The sequence below is a fragment of the Apis cerana genome, linkage group LG3, assembly GCF_029169275.1.
Source record: "Apis cerana isolate GH-2021 linkage group LG3, AcerK_1.0, whole genome shotgun sequence".
Taxonomy (NCBI): domain Eukaryota; kingdom Metazoa; phylum Arthropoda; class Insecta; order Hymenoptera; family Apidae; genus Apis; species Apis cerana.
Window position 1 is genome coordinate 11,778,880 of NC_083854.1, and position 15,088 is coordinate 11,793,967.

Below are 15,088 nucleotides of genomic sequence, written 5' to 3' on the forward strand. Positions count from 1 at the left end.
ACCCCTTTCTCCCTCTTAACCTTTTTTTCAGCCCCCAGCCGAACAGATGTTGCTCGAGTTTTTTTTTTTATCTCTCTTTCCCGAGATTCGATCGTTTCCCGATTCATTTTCTTCTTTTCTCGACTCGCGGATTGCGAGCGTTCGATCGCGACACGTCACACGGAAACGATCGTTTGCACGGCTTCCGTCTATCTACGAAGTATGGTTCTGCTTGATTTTTTTTTCTTCTTCTTTTTTCACTTCTTGAAGCTCTTCGAAAGCTTGGAGAACCGGGAACGTGGATAGCTAAACGCTCGTTTCGTTGGGATTCGTATTTTAATATCACGTGAGGCGATTGAGAGCGGTGAAGAATCGGATGTGTGTAGGATAGGATGTAGGTCGATCTTGGATAGCGTTAGAGGGAAGAGGGAGAGAGATAGAGGTAGAGAGAGAGAGTCTAATGGTTGCGTTGAGAACGCGCGAGTTTACTAAACTATATTTTTATTTCCTTCCCGAGGAAATATATAATTCGTTCTCGCACAATTGTGTGAGAAATATAAAAGTAAAACAAACTTAGAAGCGGTTTCGTGGTCAGATATAAAATGTCCTTCATCGATCATTTCTCTAAACGTTTGTCTCTCGTTTTATATATATATATATACCAAGTGACACGTGTACGTATATATACCAATTCGTTGCGACGTATTATTTTTCGCGGGTTATTTCGACCGAAGAGTGTTAATTAAACGCTACGTTTCAAAGGGCTTATTTTTGATACTTCAATCTCCACTGATTTTCGAATTCCCTCTCTTTAACGTCTATCGAAATATTGTTGTAGCGCGTCGTGCTCAAGCGCATCAGAGTGCGCGACGAGTAGTACACAGTATAGTACAGGCTTCACCTTTGACATTTCGTCGATTAAGTCGGTCTGAAGCACCGCCGATTTCCGTATCGAGACGGTTCAAAACAACCGAGACAATGCGATTCCCGATATCTAGCGAGAAACAACTGCTCCCCCCCTACGTATACCCGGCGCCAGTTTAACATTGAACGTTTCGAAACCTTGAATGTTTAAAAACTGATAATGCGAATAATAACGCATTGTCTCCGCTCCTTGTTGAAATTTCACCTAGACGTTCTTTCAAAATTCTTCGAATCTTTTTCCACGAAACATTAAAAGCCTCTCTAATCGAACGAGAGAATTTATTTCGATTAAATTTTTATTTAAATTATATATATATATATATATTATATATATATATATTGGTAAAATTTAATTGTTCGAAATTAATACAATTAATAATAAGTTAAATGTTATTCGAGTTTTATTTCAATGATCTTTTTTTTCAAGAATATGTTTTTAATTAAATTCCAGTTTTTTTTATCTTTTCGTCCGATTTCTTCTACGATGATTTTTTTTTTCGAGTCTATTTTCGATCTCTCGGCCGGTACATTTCCATTTTCGTACGGTTGGATCCGTAAAGGTGTGGCCAATCGAGGAAAGCAATTTGGCTCTTTGCGGTCGCGCGCGACGGAAATTGAATTTTATGCAGAGAGGCGATATTAATTGACAGGATCGGTCAGATCGGCGTGAATCCAATCGAGCTCAAAAATTTCGCCACTTTTCCGTGTAATATTGTAAATATGCCAGGTGTTCCACTTTAATTAATAGATTTACGATGATGATATTTATATTGATAAACAGGGGAAAGAATTACACAGTTTACGATTAAATAATAAACAAAATTTACAACGTGTATTTTTCCTAATTTTTTTCCCACTATTATTCTGTTTTTAGACGTGACAGTAGTTTTGCGCCTCGAGCTGCCTCGAGCCGACCAAATGCTCTTTTTATGTAATGACATATCATGTTTCAAAGTAAGAACGTGCTTTCGAAAGTGTACACTTTTCCAACGGTTTTGCCATTTTTCGAATTATTCTTTCAGAAAGTCTCTCTTGTTTCAACGATTAGTATCGCGCGATTATTTTTTTTTTGATGTTTTTTTTTTTTTTTTTCACTGTCATATATCTCGTATCGACAATCGGTAATAAAAGATCGAATTATCTGGACGTTTAATTCTAAACCGAAGGATAAATTGAAATAGTTTTACAACTTTGTTCATATCGACGATACAAGTTTGTAATAAAATGATATTACGAAAGTACATATCATAGATACCAGCTATCGTAGAATTGATTAGAAAGAGTTATTATCTCGAAGAGTTAATTGCTAGTTAATTGCTCTTTATAGAATTGGTATATCGAAGGTTTCATCGATACGTCGTAAAATATGAGATCGTGTAAACATTCGTTATATTTATAAAATGATATATATATATATATATATAAAAAAGAATTTTATTCCTAATACGAAACGATAAGTTCGATTCGTTCTAGCGAACTGGAAATATTAAATTCAAATTGTATCAAGGTTATATAAATGTTAAATATGTATCCTCCGCATATTTGAGCATTGAAATTTTATGGAAAAAGATTCATGGAAGGCAGAATTGCTAACCTTTTCCATTATTCAAATATATTGAAACACAAGTGGAAAGAATTTCGAAAAATCAAAATTCGTTTTCGTTTCGACAGATAGGATTTTTCAAAAGGTAAAATTCGAAACGATTTTTAATAATATCGAGATAAATTAATTTCTTCGGGGATAAAAATTAAGGATATCAAAGATTCGAAAATTTTTAATTTTTTTAATTTTTCGAAAAAGTTTTCTATTCGTTATTATGGAGCGATTTTCAATATATTTCACTTTTCTATGGATAATTTGTGTCATTTCAATTAGGATAATCACACTGGATAGTCGATTTCTTAATTATATTCAAAATTTCGAAATTTTTATTTCTTGAGCTTCGAATTCATTGCAGCTTTCCTTCTCCGATGGATAAATCATTTTTCTTCGATTAAGAATATTCGATTTCTTAGAATCTTAAAGACACAATTTTAAAATTTTGAAGATTTCGATTTCAAAATTTTTTTACAAAATTTCAAAATTTTGATTTCTCGAACTCATTGCACCATTTCCCCTTTTTCATCGTTTTTCTTCGATTAAAAATATTCGATTTCTCGGAATATTAAAAAATTAAGGACACTAGATATTCGAAACTTCGAAATTTTGAAAATTTCGATTTCTCGATTCACATCAGCTTTTTTTCGATCGAGGACAGTCGATTTCCCAGAAAAAATAAAAATAAAAATAGAACGTTAAAACAACTTTAAAAAAATTTGAAAATTTCCAATATATTTCCCTTTTCCATAGATAATTCCTCGATCGATATATAAAACACGACATCGAGTGCAACAAGGTCACCGTTGTGTATGTGTGTGTGCAAAGCCCTCGTTTATAATTTATCGGCGGTAGCGCGCCAACTTTTGAATTGCTTGAAACTCGCCCTCGGAGACTCGCCGCCAGATAATCGCGATACGTTGCGACATTTGTATTTTACACGCGAGTCTTCTACAATTCGATCCGGAATTTCACATGGATATCGAACGATAATAAAAACTTCAATTTCTCTTATCGACTCGGTCGAGAACAGAGGGAAACTTTCACAATCTCTCGACATTTATCTCCGACTTTCAGCCAACGTTATATCGTAACATACATCAGCATTACGAATATACCGCTTGTCCTATTCTTCGCCACCTTTCCACGCCTTTCCCCCATCCGCGATTCGCGTGAAAAGGCTCGTTATGTTCTGTACGGATAAATGTTTTCGAACGTATGTAACTTTTTCCATAGGGGACTAAAAATTTGCTTGACACGCGATAAAGAGATATAAACGACATTATCTTTCTTGCAATTAAACCATTATTAACCATCTGCTTGTTAAATGTATCGTTTATCCGATTTGTAAATTATATCTTTTGTATTTATTTTACTTCGTAACTAATTTTCGTGAGTAATTCGCGAATATATATTTTGAAACACGTATATCTATAACGTGTAGACGAAAAATTGGTAAGATATTCAATTATTCGTTTCTATTTGGTACAACTCACTATTAAATTGCGCAATAAGATACCGCTTCTCGGGAAGCGTTGAAAATACAATTAACCTAAGTACGACACAAGATATCGTTCTTCACTGTGTTTATTTTAACAGGTAGACTAAACTGGATATCGATCGCTGTGAGACATGATCTAGCGTCACAGTGATCATCAAACAATTAATATAATTAATATAATATTAAGTCGTATAATAATAATAATATCCGAGACACGATGGTGAGAAAGAGCGAGTCGAATTCATCGAGTAAGTTAAAAACTTATCTTAATCTCTCGAGGAAAAAACTTCTCGAAAATTAATATTTCTCGGTTTTAATATATCTCGCCAGCCGGTCTGTTACGGTTACTCTGGTAAAAAAGACGCATCGATCTAGGGACGATGAGGACAGCCCGATATAATTACTCCGCGACGACCTCGCTCTCTCTCGTTGCGCTCGTCTCGCTGGCATCGTTAAGGTCTGCTGCATTTAACAAGAGCGGCCATTCGATTCTCTATTTTGTTAAACGAGCATTCCGATAAATACGTGTGCGGAGCGTAGAGACGTCTATGTCCCGTTTCGCGATTAATAAATTTCTATAGTTTTCTATAGACTCGTGCTAATCCTTTTATCCTTGATAAAACATTTATTTGTCTAGGCATCATTTTTCGTGCTAATTTTTTTTTGTGTCATATCTCTTGATAAAATATTTATTTATTATTGTTCGAGGAAATATTTTATCAACGATTATAATTTCTTTAAATTTTCAATGATAAAATATTTATTTATCATTGTTCCAGGCATAATTTTTATGATTCGTGATAAAACATTTATTTATCATTATATTTAACAAGACTCGTGATTATCAGTTGATTTTCAATTTGTCGCAATTTTTCACGTTGATTTGAAAGACGAGTAAAGAGAGAATGAAAGACACCTTTAATAAAGATCGATAATTATAAGGTTACGCTTCACGAGACAGTTCAGTGGGATGACAAACTGGCATCGTGAGAGCGAGCCAACTCGGATCGTTCGATTCTTGACGGTCTCCTTGACGATGAGACAAGCGAGGAGGATTTATTGTCCTTTGAAACCGCCACGTTATGTGTCTCACACGCCACGACTTTCAAATACCTTTTTGTTATCTCTTTCGTTTGTTGCACGCGACAGAAATACATGGGAGGGATATAAATTTAATTTTATCCTGCGATTAAATATAATCTCGGCCGATATTTATGGTAAATATCACGCGATGGTGTGTTGTGTAACGATAGAGCATCGTTTTATTATCCTTTCTTTGCGATTAATATTAGATATCTGTTGCTCGAAGAACATATTGGAGGATAATATCTTTCAAACTGTGTTATCGACTGAAATTTCTCCGACGGTAAATAATTCAATATCAATAGTCGAAAATTAATTCTTAAAAGAAAGAAAGAAAGAAAGAAAGAAAAAGAAAAAGCAATATATTCTAGATACATGCATACATACAAAACGATACATTACTCGTCGCAGACGACAACGAAATTGACGAAGGTGACTGAAGGAAGAAGCACTTTCATTTCGAATTCATCTGCCGAAGTGGATTCTCGTTCACGACTCTACTACTCATTTACTTTCACCTGTCATGAATTTTCGCTCTTCCTCTCGAAATCCGTCGCACTTTTCATCGCTCGCTCGCTTGCTCGAATCGACCGCTAACCTTTAACGTCCATCATCCACCGCCACGTCGAGTATTTGTTCTAATTACCGAACTCGAACTTGGTATTTCAATTTGCTTGTTCCATCGCGCCCATTCTCTTTGAATCTCGCATAATTAGACCGGTCTATTCTCTTTCTCTCTCTCGTCCCTTTTGTTACTTTTCACTTGGAACAGAGAGAGAGAGAGAGAGAGAGAGAGCGCCTCGATCCCTCTTCTCGCTTTGCATTCGAATACAACGTTCTTTGATGCGTGTGTAATCGCGATTTTATACCCGTTCTCCCTTCTTTTTTTCTCTCGTTTGTATTTTGTCACGAGAAAAGAAGAGAGGGGAAAAAATAGAGAGAGAGAGAAGAGAGAGACAGGAACATTCGATGAAAAATTGATCGCGCATTGTGTCTGTCAGATTTTCGAAAGCAGCGGAGAAATGTTGTTCAAAGATAATTGAATCGAAGGGAAGAGAAGCGTTTTTAGTTCATCACGCAATAATCGATCGATCGATAATGGCCGGTGAACGCTATAAACAGAGCGAGAAGAAATTATCATTCTAGCATAAGCTTTACACTAGCGTGGATCCATTGAGTCACTTCGGTGGTCCGTGTGTATTTTAAGCGATGCTTATAATTACGTCGAGCGAACTCGCTTTTTCGTTTCAGTCCTTTTGAAGGTACCTCGAAAATGTTTCCTTGCGAGATAAACAATTTCAGTTGGATAGAATCTTTAATCTTTGACGTTTAGTAAGAAGTTTATATCTGTTTGAAGTGTCGTGTACATCGCACAAACCCATGAAACGATCCAATGCACAGTTAGTCGCATAATGCCCGAACTGTTCGTTTACACTGCACGCGACACACTTGGAAATTCTCATGAATAGACAATAGAAGAAATTGTTCTTTCTCGTACATACGTTTAATAATGTGCAACATTGACGCGCAAAAGTAGCTAACTAGTTGAAAGAAAAAAACTTTTCCGACTTCCGTTTCGCTCATTTCCGTTTATCCGCAACGAAGACGGATTCAGATTCGAGGGAGCATTAATTTCTGTTCCATATTTCTTCTCTTTCCTTCCTGGGAAAGCCGCCTCGATGGCGCCCTCTAGACTTTGGCTCGTCGCCAAACCTCTTTTCTTTCTCTTTTTCGACCTCCTTGCCATTACCCCTTGCTGCTCGTTTGTTACCTTCCTTTTTCTTTTTGTTCTCCTCCGTTTCCTGCTTACCTTCGTACCGCATCGATACTATTACGTAAGCTCTCTTGAATCGAAAAAGGAACACTGAAATAGGTACGTATAGAGTGATACTTTTGTCAGTGAACTCTAGAGGCAGTACCATCGCCTATATATCGCAACATGGCGATAATTTTGTGTTTAACGTACAGTTCATCTATCGATAAAGAAATTGAAATTGTTGTTGTTCTCTCGGTGAGTGAGTTGACGAAGAGATCGAAGTCGCAATTTTATTATTGAATAATTATTGTTGATCATTGTAGCGAAGACGATTGTATTTTGTAACGTTCGAAGAGTGATTATAAACTGTATACAAATGTAAGGTTATATTCGCGTTTTTAATGTTTAGATATTATTTTTAAATTGATGAGAGGATTATTTTTTAATCATTTTCGTCAATCTTTGTCGTTGTCAATGTCTTTTCTGTTTCTCAGAGTATTGAAATCGAGACGAGGAAACGGATAGTGGAATCTTGAGAAAAAGAAAAGCTAGGAATTCGATCTGCAAGGCTTCGGGTCAATAACCTTATACGTTTTCTTGTTGGCTCGAACTGCAGGGTTGGAGGGAGTGAAATAGGAGAAAACAGCTGATGTCACTTAGGGAAGCGATCTCGTTTGATCCATGAAAGAAGAATGGGACTTTTTGTAGTGATTTAGATTCATTTAATATATAAAATCAGGTTTGGTTATATTTTATTTTCTACAATTCTAATTTTAATTAATATTATTTAAATCAGATAAGCATTTCAAAAAAATATTAAAGCGAGAAAAATATTAAATAATAATTCGCTTCACAGTTGACAACGTATTTCGAGCAATTTTATTTTAGGACATTCGAAAAATTGACATTTATCGCGGCAATCTGTCGGTTTTATCTTCGAATTCAAAGGGCTAAACGGTCGATTTACAACCAGACAGACGTTGCATTCGAAAGTAGAGAATATTTTTGCCGGTGGATCTCGGTTGGTGGGGCAGTGGTTGGCACAGAGAATTCGAAATCGACAATTTCAAGTGTCGTGTCCTAGTGCTGGCATCCACTGGTTTAACAATACTTCCCTCTATCTCCCTTTCTTTCTCTCTCTCTTTTCCTCGTCTCTGATCTCTCTGTTCTTCAGGCATGCCGTATTGATCGAACGAACACAAGCACTCGGGGGAAGTCGGTGTTGGACTTTCATATACTATACACACATATGTGTTCTGGTTCCGGTACCCGAATTATGTAGCCACACACTCGTGTAGAGACATCTAAAGTTTTAGATAAACATAAATTGGATTTTTCTTTTGTAATAATTTTTTTTTCTCGAATAATTTTTAAGAAATTTTAATTTTTATTTTAATTATAAATATATTATTATTTTCTTAAATTGCTTATAATTTTTAAAAAGTGCGAGTGTAAATCTTTACTATACGTTTCGAAAGTCAAATGTTACATATTTTAATATATCGATGAATATGCGATTTGCGATTGACGTGATTTGTGGATAATGATGAAAATAGAAGGAAAATATATCGTAATTAAATTTAATATATTATAAGTCAGATACATATATGTATTATTACATTAATTTTAATTTCAGTTTCTATGTCAAACGTATATATGAATATTGATGTAGATATCAATTTTTTATTTTTCATTTCGTACGAGAATCGTCGAAGATATTAATTAATGTACAGAAACAAAATCGATTGAATACAAAGACTTTAGAAATTCTAGCGTGGCAGAGGTCGATTGTGCAGTTGTATCTCTTTTGATTGTATTGAATTGCTTATTTCGATTTCTGAAAAGTGATAATCATAATATACAGAAAATATATTTTTTACGTAAAGATTTAAAAAGTTTAGAGAAAACATAAGTGTTTTACAAATAATTTTTGTAGGAAGTTTTTTTCAATCTTTTCGTCTTATCTATTTTCGTTGCGTCGTATAAAAAGAATAATTAAGATTTCTTTTATCGTCAAATTAATTCTCAATAATTACGAATAATAACGTAATTAAATATATCGACTGAGAGAATTTTTTTCCTCGATCAGCGATCACTTGAAATATCAGAACGCAGAAATGTCACTTATTTGCGTCACTGAACTAGTTTTATGTAGAATTAAAAAAAAAAAAAAAAAAGAGAATCGTATCTCGTTCGCTTAATACCGTTTCATGTCCCATATTCGGAACATTATTGTCTTTATGACAAACGAACGTCACAAAGATACGATAGAGGCAGCAACGATTTAATATTCTACAGTTAAATCATTTCATCTACGTGACATATCATTTTAAGTATCTACTTATTCTTTTCGATGTATATGTACATCCTCTTCAATATATTACGATGTACATTTGACATATTTTTAATTATTAAATTTTGAAATTTCATATTCATTATTTCAAATTCAATATCAAATTCATCATTATTATAGAAAAAAAAAAAATATTTGTGTATTATATAAAATTCGGTTAATTAAAATTATCCACATACTCTGTTCCATATATCAATAAACAAGAAAATATCGCGTGATTGTAACGCTCACTTTTCGCACGATCGTTTCACGATAATCAAATATAAACGAATTAACACATTAAATTCTTCTAAATACTTCTCACGAAATCTCAAGATTATGAACTCTCACTTTTGAAATAAAGTCGCGGCGATTATCGAACCGAAGCGTGACTATTACTTAGGCTTATTTGAATGACGCGCGCTTGACCGATAATGTCGTCACGGAAATATTCGCGTTATGCGCGCGCCATTAACCTCCGGCCGCTTGCTTGATTTTCATGGTAAGCAAAGTGTCGCTTGTTTCGTGCTCGACCACGAGTGGCACCGCTTGTTAAAAACGCTTTTTCGCCCGTGGTATACCGTCGGGCGACTGACACCGATTTCTTTGAGCGAAAAAAAAAGAGATCGCCGGTGTTTTAGACAGAATTTTAAATTTACGACGAGATAACGATCGATCAACGGAACGAGGTGAAGATAGAGGGTTCGTAAAGTTTTTTCTTGCATACATTTTCCCATGCTTTGCATAACGAGATTGTATTTTTTGGTTAAATTAGGTTAGGTAAGATCTTTTTGGTTAAGTAAGTGCGATTAAATTATGGATAATTTAGAGACGTGTTTTTTTCGATCTTTTTGAACGAGAAGAATGATATTGTAGGCAAATTTTGTGGTAAAATAATGATCTATTAATAAAACGAAGTGAAAATATAATTCGTAGAGTTGTTTCGCCGTGTATCAGTATTAATAATTATGAAATTAAAAATCTCATTATCTTTTTCGGATTTTATATTAAGATAATGATCGATCAATGGAATGAACATGAAAATAGAATTTCGTTTTTTTCTTGCATAAATAACAATATAATAACATTGCATGAATTTCTTTTTTATTGAAAAATTTCTTGTTTTCTCTGCAAAAAAAAAATTGTTGTGCAAATAATTTCGTATGTTAATTCTACATTCTACTTCTCGTAAATTACTTAGGTTACTTGTTTTTGTAAAATAGAGATCATTAAACATGGAATTGGTCAGGAATGTCGAAGAGTTTTATAAAAACATTTACTTAATGTTGGATTTCTACTCGGAAATTTCATTTTCTTCTGCCAGCCTTGTTCCAGCCTCTTTAATTGCGTGTTTCAACTGTTTATTGGATCGCAATACATTTCTTTGTATGCGTTCAATAATTCATTTCTAAAGTTTTCCAAAGATAGAACGTACGATTAATGTTTTCGTTCCTTCTGTGCAATTGCGTTACTGTGACGATCATTATATTCAATTAAATTCATAAATCATAAGTATATAAAGGACAATATAGCGTGACAATCGTATAATCGATGCATCATCGTACGAGTTGAAGATTAAATTGCTATTTACGAACTTACTAAAATACCTTTATTTATGGAAGATCGAATGTTCGCCTCTGGAGATCTCACTCCTTCTTCCCTCGAGGAAATGCACAAGGGGATCAAAGATGCCCCAGATGTCTGCACGACTAACGGCTCCATTAATTGCCATGAGCTTCAGATTTATGATACGTGGCCGACTAAAGAGGGTAAAGTGATACGAAAATGATGTATTTACGAAATTAGCAATTTTCAATGATTACTAAAATCTTTTACTAAAATTTAACAAATGTTATATTAAACGTTATGATAATTATTTTATGATTAAAAATACTTTCAAAGAAATATTCTTTCAAAGAAATTCGTTTCAACGTTTTATTAAAATTCACAAAATGTAAAATATAAATATATAAAGTGTATTCGAGTTTTAATTTTAAACCTTATATAAATAATAAATAATTTAATCTTGTAAATAAAAAAAGAAATTAGAAGCTTTATTTTTCGATCTTTTTCAAATCATGGTACTTTTTCCATCTTGGACAAAATAGGACGATGCAACTTTCGCTCGTTTAGCATGAAAGTTTGCCGCGAATCTATGAATACGTATGGTCCTTAGACGGTGTTGGCGGAAACTTGCGGGTCGAAAGCCAGGCCAGCATTTCCGGCTTGTTTGCGAAACACCCAACTAACGGCCATTTATCTCGTCTCGCTTAAAGCCGCCACGAAATCATGTGTAACTTTTCCTTCGTGTCTCGCCACCGATTGATTCGTATCCCTGCACCTGCACTCGCGTGTGCGTACACGCGACTGCATGCACCTGCCACGTGAAAGGGATCTGGAGAAAAGTTCTTTCACGGTTGTGACTAACGTGCTGTTCGTGAAAGAAATACAAGTCGAAGTTGGATGAATAAATTGAGAAAAAGATGGAAAAATGTATGGTTTTTGGAAGTTTTCAAATTTCGAAAGTTGTATTGGAAATATACATGATTTTGAAAATTTTTTCAAAGAAAAAGTACTCGGTTTTGGAAATTTAGGTTTTTCAAAATTTTGTAAAAAGGCATGATTTTGGAAAATGTCGAAAAAAATACTCGGTTTTGGAAATTTAGGTTTTTCAAATTTCTAAAGATACAACATGGTAATAAGGTTTTGAAAATTTTTAAATTTTACATGATTTTGAAAGTTTTTTTCAAAGAAAAAAGTACTCGGTTTTGGAAATTTAGGTTTTTCAAATTTTGAAAAAAATGCATAATTTTGGAAATTGTTGAAAAAATACTCGGTTTTGGAAATTTAGGTTTTTCAAATTTCTAAAGATAGATGGTAATATGAAATTTTTGAAATTTTTTAAATTTAAAAAAAAATGCATGATTTTAAAAGTTGTCGGAAGGAAATATTCGGTTTTGGAAATTTAGGTTTTTCAAATTTCTAAAGATACTACATGGTAATATGGTTTTGAAATTTTTCAAATTTTGAAAAAAATGGTTTTTACACTTTGGAAAAATTTTCAAATTTCCAAAGGTATATGGAAATATATATAATTTTGAAAATTTTCAAATTTTGAAAAATGCATGATTTTGAAAGTTATCAAAGAAAAAATACTCGGTTTTGGAAATTTAGGTTTTTCAAATTTCTAAAGATACATGGTTTTGAAATTTTTCAAATTTTGAAAAAAATAGTTTAGATGTTTAGATGTTTTCACACTTTGGAAAAATTTTCAAATTTCCAAAGATATACGGAAATATATGTTTTGAAATTTTTGAAATTTTTAAAAAAAATACATGATTTTGGAAAATGTCGAAAAAAATACTCATATTTTTACCAATATTTTGGAAATTTTCAAATTTTGAAAAAAATGGTTTAGATGTTTTCACACTTTGGAAAAATTTTCAAATTTCCAAAGATATATGGAAATATACATAGTTTTGAAAATTTTCAAATTTTGAAAAAATGCATGGTTTCGGAAGTTGTCAAACTTTGGCAAAATAGTTGGTTTTGAAAATTTTCAAATTTTGAAAAAATACACGGTTTGGATATTTTCACCCTTTGAAGAAATAATTTTCAAATTTCCAAAGATATATGGAAACATATATGGTTTAAAAAATTTTCAAAAAATGCACAGTTTTGGAAATTTTCGAACTTCCAAAAAATATACGTTTTGGAAATATTCAAACTTTTGGAAATCACTTTTGACGAAAAAAAAAATGAAAGTGAAAGAAAATCGATTTCTAGATATTATTCCCGATCGAAATTTTTAAAAACTATATTTTACGTGCACCGACTTTATTATATAATAATCTCGATATTATTCGTGAAGAGATAACTTGGATTAAACCCTCTCGACCTCGAGAGGCGAAGAGACTCCCTTTCCTGAACGAAGAACACCCTGTTCCGGAATACCGGGAACTGGGTCGAATCTAGCGGATACAAGAAGCACTAGCGAGGGTGGCTTCGACAAAGGGAGCGCTCCTTTTGAATGCCTTTATATATATATATATATAAAGCCTAGGGTGTGTCTTTATCATACTATGAAATCGATTGAAATTCCGAAACTGACGTTCTTGGTCAAGAAAATTACATAGCAAAAAATATACATCGAAGACGTTATTTCGTTTATCACCATTTTGCCATTTAAAACATTTCATATTACCGCGTATTATATCTAGGAAATATTATTTCTAACCTTATGTTAGCCAAAGTTGGTCAAGTGAGTGAGAGGATCGTTCAAGAAGATTCTCAATGGGGTGCTGTGTATTTACACTGTTCCCCAGTAAGTTGATTGCACAGTGTATTACTTAATCGAGAGCTCGAAAAGAGCGGAGATGAGATCTGTATGAGAGAAGAGGATGGAAAGAGGCGAGTGAGAATGCGCTAGCGATCGAGAAAAGAAAGATAGATAGATAGAGAAATGGCAATGATAGATAAAGAAAACGAAGAAAGTGAGTCTAACAAGGAAAGAGTAAAGTGACAGGATCGTGGTTAAAAAAAAAGGGGGAAAAAAAAAATTACACGTATATGAATATAGCAAGTGTTAATACCATCGTTAAACAGCGATCAAGAGAATCGAAGGACAAACGAGAATGTACGACGCGTGGGCGCTGTTCGGTTTTCAACCCACGTGCAACCACGATTACCATCGCCACGTGCATTGTCGCATATATCGAGGGGCGCCACCATTGATCTCTCGTTACGTTGGAATTCATGGATTTTTCGATACCAATTTTTATTAAAGTCAGCGGAATACCATATGGATTTTCGATTTTACGTATTCTATTCTATTTCTGAATATTTTTCGAATAAATTTTTCGATACCATTTCTAAATATAATATTCTAATCAGTTCTCTATTATCGAACAGGTTAAACTAGATTAGGTTAGGATTACATACAACGTTTTCCAAGTTATTAACGATATAGAATTTTTGTAAATCAGATAATTATATATATATATATATGTATATGTATGTCTAATAAATTTTTCTTCTACGATCATACATGGTATCCATCGAGAAATATTGCGCAGCGATAGAAAGCCATCAGATATTTGCAAATAGAAAGTTGATACGTACGATTGCCAAGCTATACTTCACAGAGGCGAGTGAAGTGTGCGGATAAATATTGCGCGTAACATTTGCATTTGAATCGTGTAAAACATGTTCGTAAATTCTTGCGTCATTCTACAACATTTATTCCACGACCGATGATTTATAATCAGTTAATCGCAATTACCACGATGAGTAAAATAATTCAAACTTTGGAAAAAAAAAAATTGTAGAAACGAGTGGAAATTTTACATATATCTCTACAACTATTTTAGACACGGGCAACATTAGTTTCTCTTTCATCTTCGTTTCCAAGGAGTAAAAACTTGCCAGAGTGTGCATAAAATTGTTCTCGAGTTAGAAGGGAGTCTAATTAACGCGAGCGGTAGCACATGATGTTTTCATCGCAGTTTAAAAACCGTAAAAAAACTCTCCTCGCAGACCGCGTCTGGTGGAAAAGGTCGAGGGAACGACTGCGTTCAAGATATGGTACACGTAATTTCATCTTTTCGTTTCTTCTTTTTCTCCCTCTCTCTTACTCTTTCTTTCATATCTTTTTCCGTGGTATTTCCATTAACGAGGAGAAAATGTGGGATCCGAAACGAAAGTGAACGTTTATTTTTCATATCATTCGATTAATCTTCATTCTTTTCTGTAATTTATCCAATAACGTTGAAATTAATCGATTAGTTCAACATTATATATTCCATTCAACTGATATTCAATTCACATATTATTATACACGGTGTTCCAAAAATATTGGAACATCGATAAACTCGAGATTCTCGAAGTAATTTCAAACAACGTTTTGCCAAAACTTTC

General features: G+C 33.7%; 1 protein-coding gene and 1 long non-coding RNA gene across 22 annotated transcripts in view; both read left to right on the forward strand.

Moving 5' to 3' along the window:
- The window catches only part of LOC108001888 (uncharacterized), a 76,839-nt gene that overhangs the window by 33,016 nt on the left and 28,735 nt on the right, over nt 1-15,088 (forward strand). The gene's annotated exons all lie outside the window — the stretch shown is intronic.
- LOC133665831 (uncharacterized) lies at nt 6-11,700 on the forward strand. Its single transcript, XR_009829219.1, has 2 exons — nt 6-7,218; nt 7,335-11,700. It is a non-coding gene; the product is annotated as an uncharacterized LOC133665831 (long non-coding RNA).